The following is a 10,176-nucleotide window of genomic DNA, read 5'->3' as shown; positions in this document are numbered from 1 at the left end:
GCGCTGCGGGGCAGCTGCCTGGCTCCCTGCCCCTGCTGCTCTCGCCTGCGGGCACAAGGCAAGAGACTCTTCCGTCTTCGCCCCTCTGGTGCCTCGGCAGCCAGAGGCGCGCGCTGCTCCTCTGCCTCTGGAGCTCCTTGACTTCCTTAGCAGAAACACGACTGAGCAAAACACCCACACATCAGTGTGTTGGCGACACCATTCTCATTCCAAATCCAAAAGATAGCCCTCGAACAGCTCCTGAGAAGAAATTCACTCTACCCTAGCTAAAACCAGGACCAAAGGGGAAATCACAGCTGACAATTTTGCTGACTTTCTGACACAGGGCTACAGCAGTGGTGGCAACTAATCCAAAGAGCTTTGAAATGGTCTTAGAGGCGTCCATCTCATTGCTAACAAAGCCAAGAGAACATAGCACATCACCTCTGCATTTATCCTCCACCACTGGCACGCGTGGGACCCCGCTCTGAAGGGACCCATCAGACGCTTGGACTGCATTTGCACACAGCACCGGCAACTCTCCCTGACGGAGATGGCAATCTTGGCCTCTGGCAAGCCCCCCGGCAGATCCTCCTGTTCCTCTTCCCTTGCCAGAACCCTCCAAGAGAAACCGGAAGAGGACTTGGCATTTCAGAAAGATTAGGAAGCAGCTCCAAAGCACCTCAGGCTTTGCAGGCCCTTCAGTCAACTGTGGAAACGGCACCGTGAATTTGGTCTTCAGGTGCCAGGCAAACCAAGCTGGCTTTCGCATCAGCAGGCGAGAGGGAGATGAAAAAGACCTAAAGCAGGGGCAGGTTAAAGCCATCCTCCCCAGTCCAAGGCCTCAATCGCCCGCTCTTGACACAGAGAAGAAAAGAGCTTGCAGCAGACCTTCGGCAATTAGCACTGGCGGCCAGCAAGTGTAGATCAGAGCCAGTGCAAGGACACGTGTCTCTCCAGTGAGCAGAATGGCAGCCCAGGTGAGAAACAGCTTGCTGCAATTGCTTCAGCCAACCAAAGCAGCAAATCGGACTGCAGATCAGAGAGGGGATCTGGGATGCCACCAGAAGCAGATCAAGGCCGCCCCTGAAGCAGCAAGTTAGGAGCTGTCAGCCACAGCAACAGCCTTTTAGGTCAAACAGCTGACTGCTCTTGCACAGCGGCTTCTGTTCCTGCATGATGCTGGTTGTCGCTTTCCTATTGCTTTGTAGAGAAGAAAGGTCCATCCTCACAGAACGTGCTCTACTAGGGCAAAGAGGGTAGGGTAGAAAGCAAAAAAGTCATCAGCTTGTTTTAGGATCAAACCAAAAAGGGTCATGAAACAGCCAATTGCTCGTCAGTGTTTTGAAAGGTAACTCCTCCGTCTGGGTGTGACTTAGAAAAGAGTAAGAAAGAGCAAAAGGTAAGAAAGAAGAGAAGGTAAGAAGAGCCAAAAGGAGAGACGAGAACTTGAGGGAAAGGGCATCTCTTCGGTTTGTTGCGAGAAGAACTCCAATCAGCTTTCTCCTGACTTTCAAAGCAGCAGGCGCCCGGCCCTCTCCTCTGCCTTCCTCCTCGCCCTCTCTCCAGCACACGCTGCCTCCCATCTGAGGACGACGCAACAGGCAACGGGGGCTTGCCCAGCGGCTTCAGAGCAGGGAGGTGGCCCAACAGCCTGCCGCCCCTTCCAGTCAGCCCCCTCCGGCACCGCCGGCCGGGATCCCCCCGCTCACAGGCCCAGCCCCGCATGGTCACCCTGCCCCAGCCCGCGGCAGGACTTCCCCCTCTCGGCCACGCATCCCTCCTGCCCCAGGCAGCGCCCTTCTCCTTCGCCCCACCCAACGCACGCTGGCCCCAGCAGCTAAAAGGCTTGGGTCTCCCAAAGGCTTTTTTGTCCCCAGATCAAGGACCACCAGCGCTGCTTTTGGATCAAACCACTAGTTTGATTTCAAGAAAGGCATCGAGATATTCTCTTGTCCTTTAGCAGCGGCCCAGCCCCGCAAGACACGTCTTCCAAGAACTCCTCCTTCTCAAATGGAGGGCAGCAACACACGAACATCGGGAGATCCTGAAAAACTAACTTCTACTTCCGAGCAGGGAAGACCCACTGGCTGCCTGTTCCCCAGCTCTGCTTACACACGTTCCTCTGCTGCCTTCAGCCTCCAGGACAGCTCTATTGCACACACCCGCGCCAAGGGACACCGCTCAGCTGCCCAAGGAACAAGTCCTAGCCCAACCCCGAAATACAAAGCTTCAATTCAAAACACAAGCTTCCTGACCCTTTTCTTTCCAAACCAATCTTTATTTTAAACTACCACAAGTCTATCTTAAATACTAGGCTCTCCTCGGTCAGCGCCCATGCTAAAGCCCCCTTTGTCATTTTGGTCCTGAAACGGGACTAGAAAGCATGAGGCGGCCTTTCGCTTGGCCTTTGAAATTCAAGTGGAGAGCACTGCTAACACCTAACCCTACTTTATCCTACGCAACTTAACTCGACTAATTCTTCCCTACCCCTACTTTAACCTAAAGAACTTAAGGGGACTTCTTCTCCTATTTCAGGGAATGGAAACAAGGACAGGTGGTCTGGGAGGATGGGGACAAGGGTAGGGAAGCTGGGGACAAGGGTGGGAAGGGCCTCTACAGCTATCTTGCTAAAGACGGGCTAGGGATAAGGTGGGCCCTCTCCAGAAGGAACTGGCAGCCGTGGCTGTCCGGCACAAAGAGAAGGCTGAGGCTCTCGATGACTTCTGTGCTTCAGTCTTCGACAGCAAGCGCTCCAGCCACGCCGCCCAAGTGGAGAAAGGCAAAGGCAGGGACTGGCAGAAGAAGAGCCTAAGTCCCCTGCAGCAGAGGATCAGGTTGGAAAGCGTCTAAGGCACCTGACCGCGCACAAGGGACCCGCTGAGGTCCATCCCCAGGTCCTGAGGGAGCTGGCAGACGAAGTGGCTAGTCCACTGCCCATGGTTTTGGAAAAATGGTGGCAGTCAGGTGAAGTCCTGGATGACTGGGCAAAGGGCAATCCAAGGCAAGAGACCAGCAGGACTGGCCCCACCACGGAGCCCTGGGCGACACCACTGGTGACCGGCCATCAGGTGGATGTCCGTCCGGTCGCCGCCACAGCCTGGGAGCCGCCATCCCCTCCCGCCAGGCAGGGCCAGCGGAACGCCCTGCGCAGAGCCCGGAGTGCCTCCCTGAAGAGAGAGGGCCGCCGTGCTGAGAGAGCTGGAGGTGAGGGTTTGACTTGCCAACGCTCCAAAGACTGTCTGTCCCACGCCAGCAAGTCGTCCTCCCAGCAAGTGGCCCCTCTGATGGCCTGCAGTCGCCCAAAGTTCTTCTTTGGGCTTTGTCTCGTTGGAAAAAGGCCTTCTTCCTTCAAGTGCAGCTGCAGGTGGTAAGGCCACGTGTCAGACTGCCCCCAGCAGCTCAGTCTGTGGAGGTGGAGGTGGAGGTGGCCGATGAAGAGTCCCAGGGCTCTGCCCATGCCTCTGACGGGAGGGAGCCAGAGCTACTTGCTCCACCAGTGCTCCAGCTGGGGGGTGTGTTCTCTGGGCTTTGGCAGCGCTCTAAGAGGCTGGAGATGTCCCAGAGACTCTCATCCTCCGAGCAGGCCCCCTCCTGGCTCTGTGGCAGGGGCAGGACCGTCTCTGCTGCTGCCCCTGCCCCCTGCCCCCTGCGAGCTTCCAGCTGGCTGGGCCAGAGGCTGGGGGGGAGGCAGGGGCTGTGCAGGGCAGCTGCCTGGCTCTCTGGTCCTGCTGCTGGGGCTGCTGCCAGCATGGCTGCGTCCATGCCTTGAGCCGGGTACCGCTGTTCTCCCGGCCGCCGGCCCCGTCGCCGGATCGCAGCTGCAATCCTGCCCAGGGTGGCACGTGCCATGCACTGCAGCGCGTCCAGCAAGGCGGGGCAGCAGCCTGTGGGGCGCTGCGGGGCGGCAGCCGTTGACCGGCTGTGCCTGGGACCCGCCGGGGCAGGAGATGTGCCGCGCGTGGCCCCGACTGCCTCTTGGGCCGCCTCTGCGCAGATGACGCAGGGACATTTGGGCCCTTCCTGGCCAGCAGGCTGAGGCTCCAGCAGCACCGGGATGAGGGAGGGCTTGACCCAGATGGTGTATATTTTGACGCCTTGCCCTTTGTTCCCTGACAGCTCCTCGTCGTGGCTGTCTTCTTCCTGGGACAGCGGTGGGTCTGCCTTTTCTTGCCCTCGGGACTCCCTGGAGACGTCCGGGAGCCCTGCCCGCTGCCCACTGGGAGCTGACAGCTGGCTTGGCGAGGGGCTGGGGGGGCAGGCGTCCGGGCTCGGGGCCTGTGGCCTGATGGAAGGGCTGCTGAGGCACGGGCGAACTGGGGCACGGGCTGTCGCTGTGGGCGCTTGAAGGCCCCAGGGCTCTGACCATGCCTCCCGTGGCATGGGCACGGGGAACCTCTTTTCTCTACTCCTCCCCCTTTGGTCTCCGCTGCGTTCTTCTTGGGGCAGCTCTAGGAGGCTGCAGATGTCCGAGAGCTCCTCGGAGCAGGCCCCATCCTCGGTTGGTGCCACTGCCAGGACGGCCTCGGCTGCTGTCCCTGCCCACTGCCCACTGAGAGCTTCCAGGTCACTTGGTAAGGGGTTGAGGGCGCAGCGGTCCGGGGTGGGGGTCTTTGGCCTGGTGTAAGGCCTTGTGAGACTGACCCCTGAGCCCTGGACTGTGCTTGTGCCTGCTTGAGAGCTCCCGGGCTCTAAGAGGCTGGAGATATCCCAGAGGCTCTCGTCCTCGGAGCAGGCCTCGTCCTCCCCCTCTACCTCTGGCAGCACTGCCCCCGCTGCTGCCCCAGCCCACTGCCCACTGAGGGCTTCCCGAAGGCTTGGGAAGGGGCTGGGGGGACAGCAGGGGCTTTGCAGGGCAGAGTCCTGCCTCTCTGACCCTGCTGCTGCGGATGTTCCTGCTCGGGCTGCCTCCCTACCTTGTTCCACCTCCCTCTGTGGCTCCGGCTTTTGGCCACGTGGCCGCATCCCAGCCGCGAGCCTGCTGCGGCCGGCGCGTGCCACGCGCTGCAGGGTGCCCAGCACAGCGCCGCCGCGGCCTCTGGGGCTGCGTGGGGCAGCTGCCTGGCTCTCTGCCCCTGCTGCTCTCACCTGCTCAGCCACGGCAGCAGCACAAGAGGCGCTCTTCTCCTCTTCCTGCGCTGCTGCCTGCGTCTGCCAGTTGTCTACCTGCGGCGAGGAGGAGGAGGAGAAGGTGCTGTGAGATGGAGGCGGTTGCCATGGCACGGCAGGCCTCTCCGTGCCCACAAGCCCAGCCCCGGCACCAAGGTAGCTCTCTGCTCCCCCATCCTTCACCTTGTGCTTCCTCTGCCAGCTCGACAGCCACTTGCGTGGCTGCAAGTTGGTGAACTTCTTCGTCGTCCACATCTTCCGCGTCGGCTACTTCCTCCGCCGCTGAGGCCCCCGAGAGAGATGCTGCCTCCAGAGACAGATGCTCTCCTGGGAGAAAGAGGGTACTGCAGGGCTCTGCCCTCCTTAAATAGCCTCCTGGGCAGGGCGGGGCCCCGCACTGTCACAGTGGCCTGCCGGCCCAAGGAGGCCCCGCATCACAAAGGGCCCGGCAATGCGCCACCGCTGTCACAATGGGCCATTTCCCGGCACCCCGAGGACGGCAGCGCAGGGGGCACACAACTGGCTGCAGCTGGCTGCAACTACTTGCAACCGGCTGTGCCCGGCACAAGGCTCCCCCGCTTTCCCCTCACAGGCGCTCCAGCCGGCCCCAGCCAACAGCTCCCGCACGGCAGGTGGATGTCCGTCCGGTCGCCGCCACAGCCTGGGAGCCGCCATCCCCTCCCGCCAGGCAGGGCCAGCAGAACGCCCTGCGGAGAGCCCGGAGTGCATCCCTGAAGAGAGAGGGTCGCTGTGCTGAGGGAGCTGTAGGTGAGGGCTTAGAGAGTTTTTATCAATAAGCTGCAAGGTATTTGTTTATTCAATGTTGGGAGCAATCTTGCTTGCGCTGGACAAACTTGCTGGACTTGCACGTTGAAAACTAAGCCATTTTATACACTTTAGATACATGGTTACATCATTTATTATACATATTAATATGTAGACTAGTCTCTGGGCAGAGTGTTTCCAGACATGCATTCTTCTATTGTAGGCGTATTCTCCTCAAGCCTTCATCCCTCTGGTGGTCTCCGTGGATGTCTTCCTCAATTTGACTTCTTTCATTAGGTGACCTGAATTCTTCAAGCTTGTAAAATCCTGGCTCTGGGCTTTCTATATCTTATTCAAAAGTCTAGTTTATCTAATTTATTACTGTGTGTGTACTACTCCTATTCTTTCTATTATAAGGTCTTTGGTCCAGTGAGCAGAACAGAACGTGATATTAACCAGTGCTGCTAAAATATTCTTCTAGCAAAACAGGTATTGAGCTTTCTCAGCAGGCCAAGATATCTCAGTTAACTCTTTTAGTCCTGGCTCCTGTTTATGATTCCTGCCAGACAAAAGGTGCCACACCAGAAAGCTCTTCCTGCCCATGCAGTGCCCAGGCTGGCCTACCAACTGCACCAGAAAGCCAAAGGTTCTAGGCTTTCTTTCCTGGGGAGAAGGGCTGTTGTTTGCTTTTTTCAGCCCTGCGCTGACACTGCCAATCCCAATCCCAAAATTTGATATGGACCTAGTTTCCTCCCACACCAAAGGCACCAGGACAGAAAGCTCTTGCTGCCCATGGAGTGCCTAGGTTGGCCCAAAATCTTCACATAACAGCCAAAGGTTCCAGGCTTTCTTTTCTGAGGGAAATGCCTGTTCCTAGCTTTTCGCTGCCCTGTGCTTAAACTTCCAGTCTGACTGGGAAAGGTAGTTATAAAATATGTATGTTGAAAAGGTATGTCAGCTCTCTCTGTTCTACTGGTATAACCTGGGGGATGCACAACCTCTTCTCTCATCACCCCTGCCCATCAACCACATCAGATTAACTGTCACTGCCCAAGCTTTTCATCCTGGGTAAAACAACATGAGTTAGCTAATAAGACATTTTTAGCATGATCAGTTCCTTTTTTAATTTCGGGTTGGTTTTCATTGGTTAGTCGGATGGACAGATGGTCCCTCTGAAACACTACATTTCATTCATCCTCTTGTGTCCACAGAACAAGCCACAGCCACCACACAGGGCTGTTGTGACATGCTTGGGGTGTTGCAAGCAGACTCAGCAGGGGAAAGGTGCTTTTGTTTCCTCGAATAATGTATTTTGTTTAATTGGACCTCACTAAAAGATCTGGCAGAGCCAGCTGTGCTGTTGATGGATGAGTGAACTGGAAAGGTGATCTGTCTGGGCTGGACTGAGGTAACCAGATAGATTAAGGGAGTTGTTCCACCCTTCTCATCCCTCATTAGCATTTCCTGGGTGCACCCTTAGGGCCCTATGATGGAGAAAGTAGTTCATTGGTGAATCCCTTGCATACACTGTGGCTGCACTCCCCTGTGCTGGTGAATATGGTGAATTAACCCCTCTGATAAATCCTCCTTAGCTTTAAGGAGAAATAGAGCTGTGGACACGCACAGATGCTCTCCTGCATTATCAATAAATTAAATTTGAAAACACAACACAGCAAAATGGAAAATAAATCTCCCCAAACCAAAATACATGAAGCAACTAAAGATCATTTCAGTGGAGGTGTGCCCTGCTCCAGCACTATCCAAAACTGCTTTTGATGAACCATTTAGCAGCAGTGTTCTGCTGAGTGAATTTGAGTGTAATTAAAAAGGGTTCAAGAAAAGAAAAATAACTGAGGGAAATAACGTTGCTTTGCACCTTATTCAAGCAAAAGTTAGATGCTGCTATTCTGTTTGGTGCTGCTGTAATTGACTGTCCCAAGTAGATGGCAGCAAAGAATCCTTTTGAGAGGAAAGATAAAAGGAGGGAGGCAATGTTCCAAAGCAGGGCAGGGTAATAAGCAGAAATCAGAGCATAAAGTAAGGAGCTGGTAACTATGAGAGAATCCTAGAACTGCTATGTAAGTGCGTCAGGCTGTGCAGTGCAATGCTGCAGGATGATCTAAGGTTTCCCCTAACAGAGTTAATTCAGTGGACTAAATCTTCTGTTTGCACAGCTTTGAAAATGGAAAACTGTTTATAAGGCTTTTTCACAGTAGCTAACTTTAGATCCATAAGGACAATCTTATTAGGCTGCATCTAGAGCGGTGGTTTTCAATTTCTTTCAGTTGCAGTCCTTAACAACTTTTCACTGCAGGTGGAAAATCCTGTAAACTGAATTCAAATATCCTGTTAAAAGGTTTGCTGCTCTTAGATACACCTTGCAGCACCCTTAGAAGTATCCATGAGTTACAGGATGAGATTATTGCTTCACGGTTGAGGAAAAAAAGAGAAGTTGCCTCAGTGTGCCTTTCAGGACTGAGGGGGTGGGCTGTGTCAGCCTCTGAAGGAGCCTCCCTCTTTTCATTGACTGTAGAAGGGCTCTGTAAAGACAGGTCTGCTCTGCCTGAAGCTGCCCACGGGAGGAGGAGGGGAAAGACTCACTGTATTACTCACCATCCTAATCATTCACTCTAATCACGATGTGCACTTCACAGAAATTGAATGTGCACACACCACTACCCCCCCATCCCTCTCCTTCCCTGAAAATGAGCAACTTGCTCACAGATTATCTAAATGCAAAGTCTTAGTTATCTAATGAATAATACTGGGGAAGAAGAGGGTTATCCTACTCTGTTTTTCTCATTTGTTTATTCTATCTTTCATTTGACCTGACTCAGATCAGACACAGGACGACACAATCACTTGGATGAGATGCTCTCTTGGCATGTTTTACAACATACATTAAGCACCTGTGAACTCTTCCTGAACTATGTGTAGTTAAAGGTGACCTTACTGTTTCCTCAGTGCTCCATAGTGTGCAGATGACACAAAACTGGGAGAAACTGTTGACTCATTGGAAGGCAGGGAGGCCCTGTAGAGAGACCATGACAAATAAGAGTGCTGGGCAATCACCAACCATGTGAAGTTCAACAAGGGGAAGTGCTGGATTCTGCACCTGGAATGGGGCAACCCCAGATGTACGGGTAGACCGGGGAATGAGATGCTGGAAAGCGATGCCAGGAAAGGGACATGGGGATCCTGATTTAGGGAAAGTTGAATATGAGTCAGCAGTGCCCTGGCAGCCAGGAGGGCCAGCTGTGTCCTGGGGGGCATCAGGCAAAGCATCACCGGCCAGGCCAGGGAGGGGATTGTCCTGCTCTGCTCTGACCTGGGGCAGCCTCACCTGGAATATTGGGGCAGTTTTGGGCACCACAATATAGGAGAGGCACTAAGTCATTAGAGAGTGTCCAAAGGAGGGCAATGAAGACAGTGAAGGGCCCTGAGGGGAAGCCATGTGAGAAGCAGCTGAGGGCACTTGGTCTGTTCAGCTGGAGAAGAGGAGACTGAGGGGAGACCTCATTGTAGTTACAACTTCCTCTTCCCTTTCTGCTGAGGAAATTGGAACAGCAGGGATTGGTAGGAGAATGTGCCAGAGCTTGGTAAAAAAAGCAGGCATCATGACTTCCAGGTCTTTGTATTTCTTGGCCTAGTGGTTAGACTGCAGGTAGTAAAGCTAAATGGACCATGAGGAAGCTTTTATTTAAACACAATAGCTCCAGAAATTAATAGGAAACATATTCCAATTTAGAGAAGGTGCTTTAGAGTTAAATTGATTCAGGAGTGATGCACATGAAATCTTTGCTCTTTAAAAAGATTTGTGTTCATGGTGTTGAGCTTTTAAAACTCATGTCATAGTACTAATAACCCCTACTGGGATCCAAGGCTTTAGTGGTAAAAATAAACTGTGTTCAACACAGTGCTATGAAACTATTTGTTAGATGAACAAGGGGGAAAAAAGAACTAAATCAAGCAGACATTAATCTGGCATTTAAAGCAGGTCAGACAAAGCAATGCATTTCATTTTTATATTTTATTCATGCTACTTCCTTCCCCTCTGCTCATCTCTGTTTAGAATATACAAACGATTGAGTCACGCAAGCTCTGCTTCCAGGCAATCAAACTCTGCAACAAGCAGAACAATGAAAAAAAAATCCATTAAAATATTAATGTAGAGAAGAAAAGTGCCCTCCTTACAGAATCCACAAGAATGGCCCTCCAAGGGCAGGAGATGCCCCAGCCCAAGATATTAAATTTGACTCTGAGAATGTGATACAGTTTGTGGTAGTTGGAGGCTGCCAAAACATATGGCTAAACATCACCTCT

This window comes from Chiroxiphia lanceolata, chromosome 5 (genome assembly GCF_009829145.1).
Source record: "Chiroxiphia lanceolata isolate bChiLan1 chromosome 5, bChiLan1.pri, whole genome shotgun sequence".
Lineage (NCBI taxonomy): Eukaryota > Metazoa > Chordata > Aves > Passeriformes > Pipridae > Chiroxiphia > Chiroxiphia lanceolata.
Note: the sequence above shows the minus strand (reverse complement) of the source record.